We start from the raw sequence: 22199 nt of genomic DNA on the forward strand, positions 1-22199 counted from the left end.
GAGGAAGATGATGATAATATTTGTTTTGAAGAAATCCAAAAGACATATGCTAAGACAAATGCTATTGAAGGAGGAAAATCGAATGGTACCAGTATCTATGTCAACCAGAGTTTTGTTAGCAAGGGTGCACTGCTTTCAGAGCTGCGGTTGGCAGCAGTGAGGGGTAAGTTTTCTTTCAGATTATACAAATCAACGAAAACTCTCGTTGTGGCAACATGTCGGGTTAGCTATTGTGGATGGAAGGTCAGAGCGAGTGTCAAACATGGGACAAACACGTTTTGGGTAACAAAGTATGTGGAAAAACATTTATGCTCAGCGGGAGACCGAATCGCTCAGCGGAGACACTGTACTCCGAAGTATGTAGGTAGTCTTTTCATTGATCGTGTTGGAATCATTGATGGGATAACTCCGCAGCATATCACTGATGCAATGAGGAACATGTTTGGCATGGCGCTTGATTACACCACTTCATACAGAGCACTGTTATATGCACAAAGATTGGTGAGAGGATCAGCAGAAGAAGGGTATTCGCGTCTGGCATCATATCTCGAGCAAATCTCCATTGCAAATCCTGATTCTATCACGGCGATAGAACTTGATTCTATGAAAAGATTTAAGTATCTATTTCTCTCTTTTGGAGCTTCTATCAAAGGTTTTAAGTATCAGAGAAGGGTCATTGTGGTGGATGGAACTCACCTAAGTGGAAAGTATGGAGGAACTATGTTAGTTGCAGCCGCACAAGATGGCAATTTTCAGATATTCCCATTGGCTTTTGGGATCGTGGATGAGGAAGATGTACCTTCTTGGGAATGGTTTTTCACAAAATTGGCTAGTTGTATATCTCATGACAAGCCTCTGGTGATAGTCTCCGACCGGCACAAGGCCATTAAAAGTGCGTGTGATAAGGTGTTTCCTTGGGCAACCCGAGGAATATGTTATTATCACCTTCAAGATAACATTGTCAAAAAGTTTAAAGGGAAACATCTCATGTACTTGGTGAAAGGGGCTGCTTATGCTCACACGGTTTACGATTTTGACCGGTACATGGCTGAGATACGGAGTGCAAACCCGGAACTTGCAACGTATTTGGAGAAAGCCGACGTCAGGCTATGGTCAAGGGTTTATTGTAAGGGAACAGGTTCAACATAAAAACAAGCAACATTGCTGAATCTATTAATTCCGCACTGAAGCGAGCAAGAGGATTTCCGATTACGTTCCTGCTGGAGTTCATAAGGCAGAAGTTAGGAAAATGGTATTGGAAAAGGAGACAAGATGCTTTGAGTCTCACAACTGAACATAGCGGGGGTGTTGAATACTTGCTTGCTGTTCGAGAAGAGATAGCGGATACGATGACGGTCGAACCAATTGATGGATGGCATTTCTTTGTCAAAGGTGGCAAAATGGACTGTGTGGTTGATTTGGAACATGCAAAGTGTGATTGTGGTGTCTATGGAGTGGAGAAAATACCTTGCTCTCATGCTATAGCTGCTGGAACACATGCTGGTTTGCATATCTCCACACTTGTATGTCCACTGTACTCAAAGAATTATCTGTATGCAGGATACTCAGAGAATATATATCCTATCGTGTCACAACATATTGAGGAACGAGAATGCTTTCCTCCAGAACTAAAGCGTGGTCGGGGGAGACCGAAGAAATCAAGATGGCAATCTTGGTTGGAGCTATCTAGGATGAGAGGACACAAACCCAGGAAGAAACACAGGGCACGGAGATGCTCAAACTGCAAGGAAACTGGCCATACGAAACCACAATGTACACAACCAGTTGACTAGTTGTCCAGACGACCTAAATTTAAGTCGTCCAGTCTTGATTACCCGTCCAGACGACTAAATTTTTAGTCGTCCAGTGTATTTTATTTTTAGACGACCTTCTACTAAGTCGTCCAGTGTATTTTATTTTTAGACGACCTTCTACTATCCCTTCAAGTGTATTTTATTTTTAGACTACCTTCTACTATCCCTTCATGTGTATTTTATTTTTAGACTACCTTCTACTATCCCTTCAATTGTATTTTATTTTTAGACTACCTTCTACTAAGTCGTCCAGTGTATTTTATTTTTAGAAGTCCAGTGTAAGTCGTCCAGTGTATTTTATTTTTAGAAGTCCAGTGTAAGTCGTCCAGTTGGAAAACCTTCCAGACGACTTATAATAAGTCGTCCAAACCTTCTAGACGACTTATTTGTAAGTCGTCCAGTTGGAAAACCTTCCAGACGACTTATAATAAGTCGTCCAAACCTTCTAGACGACTTATTTGTAAGTCGTCCAGTTGGAAAACCTTCCAGACGACTTATAATAAGTCGTCCAAACCTTCTAGACGACTTATTTGTAAGTCGTCCAGTTGGAAAACCTTCCAGACGACTTATAATAAGTCGTCCAAACCTTCTAGACGACTTATTTGTAAGTCGTCCAGTTGGAAAACCTTCCAGACGACTTATTTCTTCCAGACAACTTATATATTTACAAATCTATACAAAGACAAGCTGAAATACAAATACTTCGCTCGTTAAAAAATCATGTTCAAATACAAAGACAAGTTCAAATACAAACACAAATCTAATCATACATGCCCACGAACTTATCACCATCCACATTTTCTTTCAAATGCTGATCAACAAGCTCCTTCCATATATCCACCGCCATATTATCCCTCATTTTCTTCGCGTTGCACCTAGCAAAGTCTTTAGGGTCAAAGGAGACCCCAAGAGCATGACATTCAATGTACTTTACAGCGTACACGCCACAATCACCATTGTTGGCCGTGGGTACACCTTTCAGCGGTCTCTCATATGTGTATGGCTCCAACCCGTATTTGACCCGTATTTCGTCGGTGGCTGCGCACTCAACAAGCAGATAAGGGACCATCTGGAGAAAAGGCTCCATTATCGCATCCCATGCGTCTGGTACACTAGATGAAGGTATGCTGTCCCAGACGACTATGTGCCTCTTAGGGATCGATATCCAAATAGCAACCCAATGCTTGTCGTTCAAGTTCACTGGCGCATAGATATCATCAATGTCCTCCCCCCACTTCTTGTTTGATTGGCAAAATGAAGGTATTGATCCGTCATAAAAATTCGACGCCCCACCAGGTAGAACTCTTCCTAAACCTTTGTGATCAGGTTCCGATGTTTTGAAGAGCTGATACTGCTCTCTCCAAGACTGGGAAAAGTTGTGATCCAGGAAGCACATTCGCTCGCTCCTGAAAGCTTGTGGGTTCTCCTGATACCTCTGCCTTAGCACATTAATCCAAGCATCTATATGCTGCATATTAAATATAACAAGTTAGAAGTTACCAGACGACTTAAATATAAGTCGTCTACGTGGTCGATTTATCTTTAAGTCGTCTGGAAAGTAGTCTACTTGGACGACTTTGTAGACGACTTAAATCGTGTGCAGAAGACTTACGCAGTCTTCCAGCCATTCTCTGGCTGTCCGGAGGAAGTGGTACCACCTTGTTGGTGATGTACGTGGTTTGTCCTCGGTCTTAGTTGAATAATGACTGCAAACAAAAAAGCAATCAGTTTTGGACGACTAAATCAAGCTATTATGGGTAAAGCAATCACTTACGGATCAGTTTTCAACCAATCAGCGAGTTCCTTCATCTTAACTTTGTTTACTGGCGGAAATGGATTATAGGCTGCCACTTTATCTTTTTTTTTCTCTGCCGTATAAGGAGATCTCACAGTGGGAGCAGGTTTCTTCGCTCGTTTACTCTTTGCACGCTTGTCCAATACAACCAGGCTCGGTTCTGAAACTGGATCGCTTGGCTCGGTGGAAGCGAGACTCGGTTGTTGATCGGTGGAAGCGAGGCTCGGTTGTTGATCGGTGGAAGCGAGGCTCGGTTGGTGATCGGTGGAAGTGACAGCAACAATCTCTTTGGAGGTGACACCATCTGCTTTATCCTCCGGCAAGATCTTATATACCGAGTTCGCCTTGGTTGCTGTATCCTCCGGCAACCATCTCTGCAATAAAAGTTGCACACAAGTTAACCCTGGATGACTTAAATAAAAGTTGTCTGGACGACTAGTTGACCCTGGATGACTTAAATATAAATCGTCTGGACGACTAGTTGACCCTGGACGACTTAAAATTAAGTCTTCTGTGGTCAACTAGTCGTCCAGACAACTTACGTTTAAGTCGTCCAGGGTCAACTAGTCGTCCAGACAACTTTTACAGTCGTCTGGACAACTAGTTAACCCTGGATTTGATACTAACCTCTTTGATTTGAGGAGGCTGTTTCTTTTGAGGAGGAGGCTGTTTCTTTTGAGGAGGAGGAGGAGGCTGTTTCTTTTGAGGAGGAGGCTGTTTCTTTTGAGGAGGAGGAGGAGGCTGTTTCTTTTGAGGAGGAGGAGGCTGCTGTTTGGTTTGATGAGGAGGAGGCTGGTTACTAACTACGGTTTCATTGGCATGAGGGGTAGCCTGTTTGTTACTACCCCCGGTTTCTTTGGCAAGAGGGGTAGGCTGTTTATCTTGAGGGGTAGCCTGATTGGTTAGAGGTGGAGGGGTAGCCTGATTGGTGACACCAACCTTCTTCTCCACAGCTTCCAATCTATCGGACAACTTCCTAAACTCCCTGATGCACTTCTTAAACCCTTCTTTCATGCAGTCAGCTACGCCCTTGAACATAATTTCCAAATCCTCTCTGGTCACCCCTCTAGCCTCTTCTCTAGCCTCTTCACTAGCCACTTTAGGAGCCTCTTTACGAGCTTTCTTTCGAGGTCTTGGATTGTCTTCCTCCTCCTCCTCCTCCTCCTCCAACACAACCATCTCTTTGGCTTTCTTCGATGGAGTCACAACCTTAGGTTTTGTATAGACCTTAGTACCAGTGACTTCCCAGCAATCCATGGTCCACTTCCACGGTCTCCGCTCATACATGACTTTAATGATGTTCTCCGCGGGCAGGTCCTCAACATCAGAGTCCCATTTTGGCTACATTTCACTAATGTCCTTCTCAACAAAGTTGATCACGCGGGTCTGCAGTAAATAGAAGAATCGAGTTAGATATTTGAAAAAAAATACTAAATAGACGACTTAATTATAAGTCGTCTACAAACAGACGACTTATAATAAGTCGTCTAATAAGTCGTCCAGCTGGAAGACTTTCCAGACGACTTAATTAAGTCGTCCGATAAGTCGTCCAGCTGGGAAGACTTTCCAGACGACTTAATTAAGTCGTCCGATAAGTCGTCCAGCTGGGAAGACTTTCCAGACGACTTAATTAAGTCGTCCGATAAGTCGTCCAGCTGGACGACCTTCCAGACGACTTATTATAAGTCGTCTGCGTAGTCTTTTGGATTGAAGAAAATACCTGACTCAAGATAGCAGCTTTCACTGATCTGCGGCCTCTGCTGCCCTCGTAAGCCAGTATCGGTGGAGACGGACTGTCTGCTCTGGGACCACCAATACTAGCACCCAATTCCGGCATAGCTGTGTACGCCCAGACCTGAAGAACTTGTATAAACCCATCCACGGTGTAACAGCCAGTAATTTCTTTGTTCCACAAAGAGTCCATCAGCACCTTAAACGCGACTCTCCCCCATGGATAATTCTCAAACCGTTCTAAATCCATCACTAGCCTTGCCAGAGTAGATCGTGTAGCGGTTGAAAACTTTCTCCCTTCAATGAATCCAGTGAAGATGGAGAGGTACGCGAGCCGCTTGCGATCTTCCCTGGACCAATCCCCGCATCTCTTCAGTGCTGCTATTATCTGATCAGTAGTTGGCCCAGCTTCCAGATGAACTCCCAGCATCCCCCAGAAAGAAACCATCTCTTGGGTAACGTCACATTTTGGTGTCTCAAGGTCCTCGATGTACTCGCAGTTTAGACCAGTGAGGTTTTCAAACTCTAACAGTGAAAACCTCAAAGGTTCTGGACCAACGAGAGACCACATCTCATACTTCTTCTTAATGTCCAGCTTGAAACTGAGCATGTAGTGAACCAGCCTTGAAGCCCAACCAAATCCCTGCTCCTTGAACTTGATGAAAACTCCCAAACTCGACTCCTTGAACTCTTCAAATTCGTCATCAGTAAGAGCTTCCCTAAGAGCAGTATGCAACTTGCTGTTATCCGTATGATACGAAATGCTATTGTGGGCTTCTGGCTCTTCCCCTGATGTGTATAACCTACGGGGGAGTTCTGGAATATCCATCCTTTTTGTCTGCAAAATAATCAAAGACAACAATATAAGTCCAGACGACTTAGTAGACGACTTATAATTAAGTCGTCTGGAAAGTCGTCCAACTGGACAACGTTTATAGTACAAAGCGGACCTGATTAGTCGCAGAAGGAGTTGGAGTACTCGTCATTGCGGTTATAGATCTGAAAAAATAAACGTGAAACGGTGAGAATGAGTAAATTGATAGAGACAACGTTTTATATTCATCTTTTCCTCGAGATTGATGACTTATCGGCGTTAGGGTTTACAGAGAAACGGCGCTAAGGTTTACAGAGAAGAAGTGGCGGCGCTAGGGTTTAGAAGAAGCGGCGGCGCTAGTGTTTAGAGGAAGCGGCGGTGAGAACGTTGGTGACCACGGTGGCGAGGGCGACGGTTTGTTCGGAAATAGTGGAAGCGGCGGCGCTAGGGTTTAGAGGAATCGGCGGCGCTAGGGTTTAGAGGAATCGGCGGCGCTAGGGTTAGAAGAAGCTGTGGCGACAACAGTGAGAATGAAGTGAGATAGATAGCCACGTTGAGAACGATGGTTTGTTCGGAAATCGTGGGAATTCGAAATCGCCTTTGAGAGAGAACTGTTAGGGTTTCTGAATTTCGCGAAAAATGAAACAAAAAAAGAAAAAATCACCTTATATATTGGGTAAATAATCCGGTTAGCTTTAAAAGTACATTGGTAAACTTTAAGGTTTGGTCCGGTTTAGACGACTTATTCTGGCTGATAATGTACAACAGATGACTTAATATTTAGTCGTCTGTTTTCAGACGACAAAATATTAAGTCGTCCTAGACCCTAAAATGAACCCCTAAACTAAAATGACTAGATTAACTAACTAACCACGTTATAAAATCAAATTATACTTAAATAGTGTTTACTATACACAGAAATGAACACGCATAAGTAATTTTAAAAATTTTCAAAAACGGTTTTAATGCTTTCCAAAATCTAACCCTAAGAACACATACAATACTACAACATATGTTGATGAAACATAAACTAAAGAATATCATGACTCACTACTTTCACTCATCTATGCTGAAAACAATTGAAATTTGTTATATCTTAATTTATACCTCCTAAGGCATATGTTAATTACATAATTCCCATTTTTCACTTATCAAAATATTTTTTACAAAATTTTTAAATTATGTTTAAGACTAACTGTCCAGACGACTTTCAGTTAAGTCGTCTGGACGACTTATTTGCAAGTCGTCGACTTGCGAGGGGTAGAAACGTAAAAAAAATTCCGTTTTTTTGTTTGGTCACAAGGGGATAGTTGTAATTTCAATAGCCTTTTAGGTTACTTTTGCCTTTGACCCAAGTTGGGGTATTGTTTTGGGTTTGACTCCAAGTTTTGAGTCACACTTGGCAATTCTCCCTATATAAAATGAAGTATATTATTTTTCATTTGGTTATACAAATAGTACTGTTTCTAAGTTTCCAGCGACAAATATTTTGTCATGAGATTGCGATACCTTATTAGAGAAGCAAGTGGATGGATGGTAAATGATTTGACTGTCATATGCGTGTAGCCTCGTGTGTCTTTAGCAGCTTCGGCGAAATGGGCATGATTGCATTAGATGGAGTGTGGTGGTTCTTGATAACCGTGCTACGCTTGAGAAGATATCACCTTGGAGGTCTTGAGGGAGGGCTTCGAGTTTTGATAGGGGTTGATCTCCGTGCAATATGTGAAAAAGCTTTTTGGAAGAATTGTGTTTTTATTTTAGCTAAAAGGTTCGATTTATATTGATAAAAAAAGGGTTCGATGTATATAGTCGAGTAATATGCAATTAAATTAACATTTCGACTCATGCGTGGTAGTCTTTTTAACTGAGATTATTTTAACTGGAAAGAGCAGGAGATCGCAAGAGAGAAGATAGAAGGAGAGTGAGTATAAAGACATCTGCTGGTTGAAGGAGAGACGCAGCGGCCAAATACCAGAAACTGGCTGATCAATGGACCTCTAACATATCAGACTAACCGAGTTTCTGGAACAGCACATGGTTGCAGGCAGAGGGGCTATTAGACCGACCTGAACACTGATCCAAACCATGAAAATACCTTCTAAGATGTCTTCTTGTCTTTGTTGTGTCGTCATGTAATGTAATTTTTTTTGTTTTGGGCTGATTGTATGATTTAATAAATCCAACGTTAATTAGATTTTTTGGATTCTCTAACTTCGCTTTTATGGTATGTGTTGGTTTCTCTTTAATCATCATGTATTGTATCTATAGTTCCACCATTTGTATTGATTGAAGTTTACAAACGTAGAAAAAAATAAAACAAAGAGAACTTGAAACACAATGCTACATAATAATTAAAGAGAGAAAGATGTGTTATTATTCACTCACACGGCAGCTGAACTAAATAAGAACAATAAATCTTTGAAAATGTCTTTGGCCAGAATTTCAAAATACATAAGAACAAAAAAAAAAAACCTTGGTACACGTTGGAAGACAAAGGTTTGTGATATCTTAGCTCAAATTGTTAGCGATCTCAGAGAAAATGTGCTTCCACCACAGATCACGATGTTATACCGTACGCATCCTTTCTGATGTCTACATCACATTTCATTAAAGAGTTATAAGTTGTTTCATGGATACCAGTATTCTCCATACGAATCATAGATGGCTAGTAAATAACCTTGGTCCTCAGGACAACGGAACCGCTCAGAAACAATTGGCATCACTTGCCCATCAGGTAGGTCGCAGTTCTTCTCAACAGCTTAGCTAGGTCCCATGAACGTGATGCCACACCACAGTACTTGCACTACACTTACGAAGAAAGTCTTCATATGATCTTACATATTAAAAGCTACTGACATTCATACAAAAACCACGTTAGTTAAAAACAAAAAACATATGTTGAAAAAATTACGGTGAATCTCTATCTCTAAACCCTAATGCATACCACTTCCAATGTCATTAGCTCATCAAGGAGAGGATTCAAAACTTATATTCACAAAAAGGGTCATACTTCCACCAACTTAGATATTAAATATGATACACATTGATAACCTCTGCAATGTGGTACACATGAGACATACAACAATAACTCTGAAATGTCTAATCTAACACCACAAAGAGTCCGAGAGTGAGCAGTAATAACACAGCAGTACACCAAAACAGAGTAAAGTCGAATATAAAATCAAACCAATCAGGTAAACATGAGAAAGAAAAAACATGATTTGAGCAAACACAGTTTAAGAGAAGCCTAACGCTCTTCACAATTTGGGCAAAAGAATCTACTACACAAAACACAAACTGGGGTCTTGATTCAAACTCAAACTAACATATTTAAATAAGACAAACAAAAAACAAAGTGGGTTTCAACGAATTGGTAAGAAGATGAAAAGCTAAGGCACGAAATCACGAACCTTTGTCTCGATTCAAAAGCAGGACTGTCCTCTCCACAAAAAGCTTCAGACTTTCCAAACCAATAATCTCCATTACAGCTCTGAGCTACATGAACCGAACCCGAACCTTCGAGCCAGGCTCCTTAATTCTCATCAGCGGCTGTTTCGGCTCCGTCAGCGCCGGGGGTTTCTTGAGCCTGCGGCTGCGGAGCTGAAGGTAGCAAGAAGAGTCTCCAGCTAGAGTGGAATCAGAGGCGGAGGAATTGAGCCGCTTCAGAGCTAGGGTATTAGCGGCCCTAGTGCAAACTCCCAGGGAAGTTGGCTTGGTCGGCTCCGTATCGATGTTGGTAATCTTGATTTTTTCATGTATTTGCCCATTTTCGGACCTTGATTTTTGGATCTTTTTATAGATGAATCTCCACCGCCTGATCCATAAATCACATTGAATATAGATCGTGTGTGAGAAAGTAATGGAGAGTTTAAGATGATAATTCGGTAACTCCTAACATTTCCTACTCTGAGGAAGAAGATGGAAGAGCGATTTAGAAAACTTAATCGACATGGGTTCTGTAGAGGCAAAGAAAAAGAACACGAATTTATTCTAACTGAAGTCTGAAGTAAACATGAAACCCATAAAAAAATAAAGCCCAATCGAAATACACTGTTTAAATGAAACGCAAAGTTTCAAGGAAGAGGGACATCTGTCAACCTCTGGTGACAGTATTATCTTACGTGGCGATAGTTACACTCTTCTTTATAGTATTAGAGATATATGTTTTTAGATTTTTTATTGAAGATTATTTTGATCATTTTTTTGAGACTATTTTTATGATAAAAAATTTTTATGGCTATTCTAAGTGTTATGACTCATAACCAAGAGATTATGATTTGTAATCTTTCCATTTATCTATGACGGTGTAATCTCCTATATAAAGAACCTCTATGTTATGAATAAAGAAAGACTTTTCCATTACTTTTATAACACGTTATCAGCACGAAACTCTAAATCCATAAGCTAATACTCAAATCGAAAAACCCTAAAACCCTAACCCTAGCCGGCGATCCGACGAACCCTAAACCCCGACCGCGTCTCTTGTTCCCGCATCTGTTCCAGCTCGCGTCCCCGATCAGCTTCAGCCCAAGGCGTTCCTGATCCTAGCTCAGACGTTCGCGACCCGAGAGCAGCTCCAGCACGCGACCTCTTCCTCGTTCGCGACAGCATCAGACAGCTCGCGTCCGACGATCAAGGCATTCCCAATCAAGCAACAAAGGACGTCTGCGACCCGATTGAAGCGACTCGATCTATTCCAGCTCGCGTCCCGTTCGTGTCTATCTCTCGGCTCAACCCATAATCGAACATGGATTGATTGATAAAAGGCAACAATCATCTAAGGTTAAAAGGTAATTCAAAACCTAATAACCCATAATCGAACATGGATTGATTGATAAAGAATGAAACCCTAAAACCTTAATCTTTATGAATCAAAACCTTAGGGTAATAGATCAAAAATCCTAATTGAGTAAATCGAAGCTCTAAAGGTTCTATACCCCAAACCCTAACTCATGTTCCTACACGATTAAAACCTCAAATAGGGTTTTACAAGTTAAAATCCGATAAACTCTAACCCTATATCTATAAACCCTAAATAATATAAGTATCAGAATTTATTTTACTATAATTATCAAATCACATATTAAAACCCTAATCGAATATTTTGAAATCAAAACTGTTTTCGGTTTTGATCATTGAGGTTTTAAATCTGATTGAATATGATGCTATGTTGCTAGAATTGTTTGACTGTTAAATTGATAGATTTATTTTCTCATCCTGCTTGGTTAATTGTTCATCTGATTTAAAATTGTTTAAACCGACCAGCCTGTTAAAACATTGATTGAATCCGATAGGTTGCTAGCTTGCTTTGCTTATATAATCCGATAGGTTGATAGATTGATTGAAGTTTACTTGTTTAAAATCCGAATGATCTGATTGGATGATTCCTGAGGTTTAATATCATCTGTTAGGATTGATAGTTTTGTAATATTGTATGTTTTAAATAGAAACACTAAATAATCCGTATGATAGGTTATATTGATCTGATTTGGATGTCTTTGAGAATTGAGAATCCGTATGCTAGGTTGATAGATTCATGATAAAATCTAATGTCTTGAGGTTTAAGATTGTATGCTAAGTTCGATTAAATTGATTGATATGATTATATGTTTTTGAGGTTTGATAAATTCGGATAGTAGATAAATTATTTACACATGGTTTATGCTAAATACCAATCAGCCTTGAAACTGATTCATTGAAATTCATGCTTGAAATCTATATTCTAGTATTGCTAAAATCAGCCTTGAAACTGATTCATTGAAATTCATGCTTGAAATCTATATTCTAGTATTGGTAAAATCAGCCTTGAAACTGATTGAATGATTAATAAATCTTTTTACTAGTCTTGCTAAAATCCATTGATTGTTAAACCCTAATTGCATGATTAATTGAATCCGTTTTTGCTAGTCTTGAGCACATAGAAATAGTATTGCTGAGACTTGCTAGAAATTGACTGATTGATTAAATGCCTTTAAGATTGATAGTCTCATTGTCTTCACAAGATTGAAATCCGAATTGATTGTTTTTAAGAGTAAGGCCGCATGAAAGTTATACCTAAATATTGAGTGATATATGATTTGAGATGTCGAAAATCAACCTGGATTTTGCTGTCCTAAATCTCTCTGGAGATAATTATTTACGGTGGGCATTGGATATAAACATTATCCTAAAGTCAAAAAGACTTGGTGAATGTATCATAGAAGGCAATAATGCCAATGAGAAAGATTGATACTTGACAATATTAATTATTAGCCATCATCTTATTAAGAGTCTCAAAGATCAGTATCTGACTATAGAGAATTCTCTAGACCTTTGGACAGAGTTAAAAATCAAGATATGATCACCAAAGAACGGTGTTATTACCAAAGGCCCTATTTGATTGGAGAAATCCCAGAATCCAGGACTATAAGTCCGTGGATGAGTCTATTGCTAGCTGGGCAAAATAATAGATTACTGATGAGAAACAGTGAATTGAGACCTCCTAGATTAACCCCATTACCTGATACCAATAAGGCCGCAGAAAAAAAAAAAGGTAACCACGTCCAGAATGATAGACCACACGGTCATGGCCGTGGAGAATGGAAAGGACGTGGCCATGGCCACTATAACGCATTTGGCCATGGGAATCACTATGGCAGAGGCCGTGGGTATCAACCCAATTTGAGCCATGGTCAAGGCAGTGGCCGTGGTATATCCTTTAAACCACAAAGCTCGACCAAATCAGTGTGCCATAGATGTGGAATGGGGAACCATTGGGCTAAGATATGAAGGACTCCCAAACATTTTTGTGACCTTTATCAAAGAGAATCTGAAAGGGAAGAATCCTGAAACCCACTTGGTCTATAAAGATGGTGAAAATAATTTCGAACATGATCAAGATGATCTTATGGAATATGAGACTTATGATTACCTAAAAGAATCAAGTTGATAATTTGATTTCGACATCAAACTTGTGTGATTGCTTTGCTTGTATGCTTTCTCTGATTTTTATCTCCTTGAATTTATTTCTATTACATTGTCTGCTTAGATTAAATAAATGAATGATTTTTCTATATGAGTACACTGAAAAATGCCAATATAAGTACTAAATCAGGTATCGCCAGTCTGAAAGAAAACTATGGCTAGGCTAATATATTATTGCCTAAGGGTATGCATCTAGAAATCAGTGATGCCTTATATTCACCCAGCTCTAAGAGCAAGAGCAGCCTATTGAGTTTTAAAGATATAAGAATGAATGGTTTCCATATTGAAACAATGGGCGAAGAAAACAAAGAGTTCCTTCAGATATATGTATAAAATCGCCCAAGGCTATAATAAGTCCTAAAGACTATACATGCATTCTCTACTGACCTAGACTATGCATAGATCAGTATGATAGAGGCTAAAAGCCTGCGAAAATATACACTTTATGGCACGACTGGATTGGCCATCCTGGTTCAAACATGATGAGAAAATTGATATTCAAAAGGCAAACATTAAAAGATAAGAAAAGTTATCCCAAAGAATCTCACTTGTGTAGCATGTACACAAGGGAAACTCATTAGGCCATCACAAGTAAAACGGCTACGAGCCCCTTTTTCATAAATAAAGACTATATGTCTAGATAATACTGGTGAATACATGTCCCAAGCGTTTAAATGAATATGGTATGTCCATGGGGGTAAGTGTGGACAATTCTGTGATACATGTCCATACCAAGAACAGCTTGGCCGAAATCTTTTAAAACGCAAATAGCTGATTGATAGACCATAACTTATGAGGTCAAAACTCCCATTCACAGCTTGGGCCACACGGAATTTACATGCACCTAAGTTAATATGCATCAGGCCATTTAGTGAGCATAGTTATCTCCTATCACAATTATTAACGGGTCAAGAGCCAGACATACCCCATCATAAGACAGTTGGATGTGTTGTCTATGTACTAATTGCTCCACCACAGAGAACTAAGATGGGACCTCAAAAGGAGGATGGAGATATATGTTGGATATGATTCTCCCACAATAATAAAGTACTTTGAGCCAACTATGGGTGATTATATTTGAGGCTAGGTACATGGATTATTTTAAGACCAGGAAGAGAAAAATAATAAAGCTAGTAAAAGAATGGTAAAAAAATAGAATGGAATCAACCATCAATGTCTTGGCAAGATCTTCAGACTAAAGAATGTGAAATAGACGTCCAAAGATTATACATTTACAAAGCTAGGTAATCAAATGCCAGACACATTTTCTGACCCGAAAAAGAATGACTAAGTCATATATAAACCAGCTTGTAAAGCACCAACGAATTTGATGTCCAAGAAGAGACACAGTCAAGTTGCTACAGAGTCTAGACAACGTATGAAACGTGGTAGACCAATAGGTTCCAAAAGATAAGAATCCTCGGAAACAAAAGAAAGGTGCAGAGAATGATAATCAAAATCTAAATCCGAGGTTACGAAGGAAACCATCTCAGACATGGAGATAAGGCCGGCCGGCTCTAAGGTACAGGTACCAAACAATGTAGCTTGGGACGCCAAGCTGCAAAGTATTAAAGGTCCTGATAATAATGAATCTCAATCGATTATATCATGTCTGGAACATAATGAAACCAATAAGGAATGTCGACATAAGATGATTTATTTGCATACAAGTAGCACTTGAATTTATGAATATAAGCGAGGATCATGAACCCACGTCAATATAAGAGTGCGCAATCGTAGAACATATTGGATTGAATGGAAACGTGGGGTTAAATAGTTTAAAGAAGAAATGTGTATTTGGCCATATGATTAAGACGCCATATGATGTAAAACCAGTGGATATATATGGGTCTTGTGAGGAATAGAAATCGTGAGATATAAAGCTGATGTTGCACAAGGATTCTCACAAAGACCAGTAATAGATTAAGAGGAGACATACTCCCATGTGGTGGATGCAACTACTTTTAAATTTCTCATAAGTCTGGCTATATAAGAGAGAAAATTAGACTTGCAGCAAGTTGATGTAGTGACTGCATATTTTTATGGTCCACTGGATAATAAAAGTACTAGAGGGTATTGAGCTGAAAGTACAGCAAGTTCTCGAGAACAATATTGATAATCATCAAAGTATATGATCTAAATATCCTAGGAACCTCTGGATACAATTTTCCAAACAGTTGAATATCTCAAGAAAGAGTTTGAGATGAAAGATCTTGGAAAACAAAGTTTTGTTTGGGATTACAGCTTGAGTACATTAACAATGAAATCCTTGTGCATCAAATAGTATATACAGAAAAGGGTACTCAAGAGATTTAATATGGACCAGTCTCACCCATTATCTAGTACATGGGCGTGAGTTCACTTGTTTTGGACATTGATCCATTCAGTCCAAAGGTGGACGATAAAGAAGTCCATCTAGTCCTGAGATGGACGATGCAGAAGTCTTGTTTTAGACACTGATCTGATTGGTCCATAAGAAGGACGATGAAGAAGCCTTTGATTTTGGTTTATTTTATACTAACCAGCCCAAAGAGGCGTTATTTGGTTTTGTTGATTTGTTTTCAAACAGGTTATGTTTTACACATGGTGGTACACACATATCACAGCAACATCATCCAAGATTTCGTGTGTGTGTATTTGAGGTCGATGACTTAATATGTTCGATCAGATTGTAGCATGGCCGATGGTAAAGAAAAACCAACTATCATGTTCGAGGACGAAGCATATTCTGCCCAAGATCTTCATCACCCACAGATTGCAGAAAATTGGAGAGGTCCAATGGACCTTCAGTAATGTCCAAATCAGGGGGAGTAATGTGTGTTGTACTATTTTTCATTCACCATGGTTTTGTCACAATTGGGTTTTTCTTGTAAGGTTTTAATAAGGCAACATTAAATTACATTACAAGCTCTAAAGGGTTATGGCATCCAAGGGGGTGTTATGAACCAGATTGTGGATGGCTCATAACTAATAGATTATGATTCGTAATATTTTTATTTATCTACTATGACAGTGTAATCTCCTATATAAAAAACCTTTACGTTATGAATAAAGATAGATTTTTCTATTATTTTTATAACACTAACATATTATTCTCTATAATTTATATCTATAATATCGTATCTCACACACACACGTAAGTAAATGTTCTTGTGATTATAGAAAAATAAATTGTCTAAGTAATATAGTCAATAATAATTTCAGAAAAGAAACTGATCAACATAATATAATAACTTAGCGAATGTTAAAAAAAATAATATAATAATATACATAACTTTTAGTAAAACATAATAACAATATCAACCAATAGTCTTTCTCAAGAAAAGAAAATATCAACCAATAACTTGGTGATAAGATTTTTTTTTTAAACAAGTTGTTATTCTATGTTCGAGTCTTAGCATAAACTAAATACTATTGTTTGACCAAACGAATGTAGAGTCACAACTTACGTATAATTAGAAATATAGGATAGTCATCAGTATGGCCTCGTTGGAGATTAGTTGAATAGTGATCCATATACCGCGGTCAATTCGAAAAAAAACATCAAAAAAACATTTTTTCATTTTCATAAAAATGTTATTTAAAATTTTTTTTGAATAAAATGTTAAATTTGATTTAGAAGAAAATGTACTTTTTTACTATTGCTTATGACTGATTTTCTAAAAACAGTTGAGCAAATATGAAAAAGTGTCTACGTTCTCACTTCAATCCATCCTTGGTATGCTTGCTTGGGTCTTTTGTCATGTCGAGACATAATCCTGTTATTCACTTGTCTATCGATTGCCCGAAAGAGAACTTCTGGTGTTCGCGATATGTCATCATGCTTTCTAACGTTTCTTTCTCTCTAAATTGTGTAGATAGCAGCCTGAAATACATAGCAAACCAGGAATTGGTGGACGAACGAGGTTGTTGACTGCGTGAGATAGTGAACAATGTCGTCCCATTCCCTAGAGTTATTTTAATAGAAGCGTCGTAACATTTTTCTTTACATAAAAAGAGTTATTTTATAATTCTAACTAGATCCTGATCAGCGCGGATATGAATTTTCAGTTTTTAATTATTTATTTTATTAAATGATGTATTTGTAAAATTCATTCATATTATATTCATTAAATAAATATTTTTTTTTTACATTTTAAACTATCTATTTTTTTACGAATGTGTGATATCATATAAAAAATATAAAAAAATGAGTATACATAGTTAATTAGATAATTGTAAAAACATAAATTTTTCTTTCGTTTGCGATATCATATAAATAATGATCCTCCCAATTAACAAAAATCATGATTTTTTTATGTGTAATTTTTTTTTTGACCATTTCTTTAAAACTATATTAAAATTTACATATTTTAATTATAATATTTTTTAATATCTTTACCTTTTTATTTGAAATGAAACTCAATATTTTTTTAAAAATTATAACAAAATATTTAAAAAATATTTTTAGAATTTGTTTGAAAAATATGAAAATTACATTTTAAATTAAAATTATCCTAAAATATGATAAGTTTTGATGTAAACGAAAACTCAAATTATGTCAAAAATAATTATATTCAATGATAATAACAATTTAAATTGATTATATTTAAAAAATACATTTACAAAAATATTGTTTGAAAGAAAATTCATTTCTCTTTCAAATATAAAATGAAAATATTATAATTAAATAATAAAAAAATATAAATATAAACCATAAATTTAGCAAATGACAACTGAGTTATATTATGCTAAAATTTTATTTCTAACAATTTAGAAAATGACAAATGAGTTATGAGCAAATAATACCATATAATTTTTAAAAACATAGACATTCTTAAACATTTTTTGAATAAATAAATATTTTTTAATTTAATCAACTGAAAATAATATCCGTACAATTGTGTGAGTCAAATTCTAATTTTATTGATGCATGTTATATATTAGTGATGTATGTTTTAGGTAACATTTTAATGATGCACGTTTTTTAAAATCTCCATTATTAAAATTATGCACGTAAGGATAACTCATGAGTTGTTTTTGTTGATTAAATGACATTATGTCCAAATTTATTTAAGGATATTTCATTAAGGTAACTAAAAAAGACAAACAATAAAATATGAAGTTTAAATTCATTTAAGCATATTTCATTAATGTAACCGAAAAGATAAGTAATAAATTAGGCAGTTTCATTCGTTTTAAGATATTTCATAAATGCAACTGAAAAAGACAAGCAAAAAAATAGGGAGTTTAATTAATGAAATAAGAACATTTTCAAATGAGTACTTCTTTTTTAATAATATAGATATAATGTACACTAAATTTAAAATTAATTGTAAAATATATTGTTTTATAAACTATTTTATTTATTTAAAATGTTATTGATGGAATATTTGTAGTTAATAAAATATAAATTTATTCCAATCAGTTATTTCAATCAGTTTGCGTGGAAAATGTCAAATAACATTTTTTGTAAGATGGAAGGAATATTTTTTTGCTGAACAATTCATAAGACTAGATGTACTTTGAGACTAGATGTACTTCTTTTTTTAACCCAGACTAGGTGTACTTTATCTGTCGGAAACATTTAAAACCGTTAAAAGCAAGATTTTCCCTTAATTTACGAAGAGATGTCGTGATTTCGTAAAGCTTTTTCTCGTATTGACTTTCTTTGTCTTTTTGATATTTTTGTTTAATGCCCAGATTTAATATTAAATTAAAAAAAAAACAGTAATACTTGTAGAAGCCGGTAAACCGGACTGACATAAACGATAAAATAAAAGCGATGTTAAAAAAATAGACGAATGTAAAAACGAATACAAGAACGATAAAAAATCGTATTCGCAAAGAAACATGAAGTCGAGATATGATCTTTTTCCTTAACTCTAAATATTCGTTCCGTTAGTGAGACGGGACTGTACGAATATCGAGTCCCTGGATACAACCATGGTAGACGAATCACGCTTCACTCGTGATCGCCTTAACGAACTATAAACTCTACGAAACACTCTCGTATTTAAGACTTACGCTAAGGGAATATTTGATGTTGGTTTGATGTGAAAAAAAGTTAAGAAATGAAGAAGGAGGAGAGACGAAATTTAAAAAGACGGAGAAGACCTACTTCCCGCAACAGCTGCTGCACGTGGGCGAGAATCTCGCGGAGATCGAGGGAAGTTGAGTTGTGAAACTTATTCCCCAAGGCTCTCTCTTATCTCGTTTAAAAATTTCGAGAGGATATAATTCATGACGTTTTTATTTTCTAGATAAACTACTTGTCGTTTTAAATAAAATTGCATTCTGTTTTTTTTCCGAAATGAATGGCAAAACGTTGAGCTTAACTTGGTCCAAAAAGAATCTTATTGGACCGGAAGCCCTCCACCAAGACCCAAGACCCAAGACCCAATACCCAAGCCGAGCCGGCCGGACGGCGGCGGCGGCGCGCGCGTGGAGTGTCTTCGTCTCTCTCCAAGTCGTTTGAGTAATGATAATACATGAGCATATATATACCTCTCAGACTTGTTGATGTTGTCCGATATGGGACAAACATCATTTCCTCATTTATTTGACAATTCTTTGGACTGTGACCCATGTCATTTTTGTTCACAATTTACTAAAGGCCAATGGGCTTTTAGTTGATCCAACAATCCCCCACATGAATAGAAATGACTCTAAACATATGCAGACTCGATAAACTCTAAAAAACTATATTTATTCTAATCCTGACTAAACTCGACAGACTTATCGAGAGTGTTTGCGAAAAATTCGCTGTGTTTGAGTTGGTGATATTTTTAAGTCTTGAACCACTCATAGTTAATATCTGTCGGGTTTACTTTACCAGAAGGTGAATATGATGTCTTGAACCAACCGGTGTTTTATGTAGACCGAGACAACAAGCATAACGCAGCTCATTTTCTCGTAGAATTTAGTTCTCTATTGTGTTCATTGTGGCCCTGAACTATTCCTGGTTTTCATGAGTGAACTTAGAGAATATAGCCTTGCATTCATTCTCCTAGAAACGGCCCCATTTCACACTCATTAGGTGATTGACCATGAAAAGTATTGAGTAATACTCTGCTTTAGAAGCTATGGAATCATTAAAAGCTTATGCTTATCCTTCTCACATTTGTTAGCACTTTTATCATCTTAGGAGCTGGGAAGAGACTACTTTGTCTCAAGTGCTTTGGTTATATTCAATTTGATTTTGTTTTCCCTTTGAACCTACGTCTTAGGATCTCCAGTCATGATAGGTAGGGTTGCAATCAAGCATCCTCATTCGTTATAGGCTTTAAACTCATTCCTTTTGATGATTTAGCAACAACATCGCGTGACAAACCTTTAGTAAATGAATCCGCTAGGTTGTCAGCTGATTTGATGTAGTATATTGTGATTACACCAGTTGAGATAAGTTGTCTAATGGTTTTATGTCGTCTTCTGATGTGATGATATTTACCATTGTAAAGATTACTCTGAGCCCGAGCTATAGCTGATTGACTATCACAATGTATGCGTATAGCTGGCACAGGTTTCTTCCACATAGGAATATCTTCCAAAAAAATTCTAAGCCATTCAGCTTTTTCTGCTGCTTTGTCTAAGGCTATGAACTCAGATTCCATGGTGGATCTGGCTAGCACTGTTTGTTTGGTAGATTTCCATGATATTTCTGCTCCTCCTAGTGTAAAGACATATCCACTTGTGGATTTTGAGTTTTTAGAATCTGATATCCAGTTAGCATCAGTGTATCCTTCTAAAACTGCTGATTCTTTACCATAGTGAAGCCCAAAATCTTTGGGCTTCTCCCACATAGGAATATCTTCCAAAAAATTTCTAAGCCATTCAGCTTCTTCTGCTGCTTTGTCTAAGGCTATGAACTCAGATTCTATGGTGGATCTGGCTAGCACTGTTTGTTTGGTAGGTTTCCATGATATTTCTGCTCCTCCTAGTGTAAAGACATATCCACTTGTGGATTTTGAGTTTTTAGAATCTGATATTCAGTTAGCATCAGTGTATCCTTCTAAAACTGATGATTCTTTACCATAGTGAAGCCCAAAATCTTTGGTGTAGCGCAAGTAATTAAGTACTCTCGTTATAGCTTTCCAGTGTGTATGACCTGGATTACTTGTATATCGACTAAGCACGTTTACTGCATGCGCTAGATCTGGTCTCGTACAATTAGTCAAGTACGTGAGACTTCTGATCACACGTGCATACTCGTTTTGTGAAACTGCTTCACCTGAATTCTTTGTCAAGTGCATCTGGAGATCTAACGGAGTTTTTGCCGTACTTTTAGAGTAATTTTTAAATCTCTCTAATATTATTTGAGCATAATGAGATTGGGTTAAGGTAATTCCATTTGAATTTCTTGTGAAGTATATGCGTACAGACTAAGCTCACAAAAACACCACCACCTCGTGTTGAGAGAAATAACAAACTTCTAAATTTAATTCACACCGATTTATGTGATTTAAAATACATACAAACTCGCAATTTTTTTGTGACCTCAACAATGAAAGTGCTGATCTTTCACTAAATGGGACAGACTGATCTGAATACAAAGCTATGTACCTTGTAGTATTTGATTTCAGACACACATGCAAATGACAGTTTCTAATGTGAATTTTTTTTTTTTTCTGTGGAGATGACAAGTCAGTTACTTTGGACCAACACCCACCTCTTGTTCCAAACTTTCAACCACCAATGGGATGGCCAAACCATATACCTCAGTAGTACTAGCTACCCGCCTGCAGCCAATGCCAAGTCAAAACCAAGGAAACATGCCATGGCCTTCGAAAGGCAAAGCTTCCAAGACGAAAGGGAAAGGAGATGTGTCTAGTGTATCAAGTGAATCTGACTAAGGAAAGCGATGATGATTCTGTTTCCTCTTTGGAAGATCAAGGTAAAAGACATTTTCTTGGGTAATCAAAGAAAAACAAGAAGAAGTCGTTTGTTGAAAGTTGCATTCTTGTTTTGGAAAGGCAGAGAAGAATTGCTCAGAGATCAGCTTCGAGTGGCATCACGAAAAGCGTCGAACTGAGTTTCTTTGGTTCGAGAAAGGGCAACACAAGAAGGTGAAGTAAGAAAAATAGCGTTGCGTTTAAAACTGTTG

The 22199-nt window shown here is 37.4% G+C and overlaps 1 long non-coding RNA gene across 1 annotated transcript; it reads right to left on the minus strand.

Annotated features, from left to right (window-relative positions):
- Positions 1-8478: 8478 nt before the first annotated feature.
- LOC106377379 lies at positions 8479-10182 on the minus strand. The gene is made up of 3 exons (XR_007329348.1): positions 9565-10182; positions 8832-9005; positions 8479-8746 (listed from the first exon to the last, which is right to left on the minus strand). It is a non-coding gene; the product is annotated as an uncharacterized LOC106377379 (long non-coding RNA).
- Positions 10183-22199: the final 12017 nt, after the last annotated feature.

The sequence above is a fragment of the Brassica napus genome, chromosome C9, assembly GCF_020379485.1.
Source record: "Brassica napus cultivar Da-Ae chromosome C9, Da-Ae, whole genome shotgun sequence".
Lineage (NCBI taxonomy): Eukaryota > Viridiplantae > Streptophyta > Magnoliopsida > Brassicales > Brassicaceae > Brassica > Brassica napus.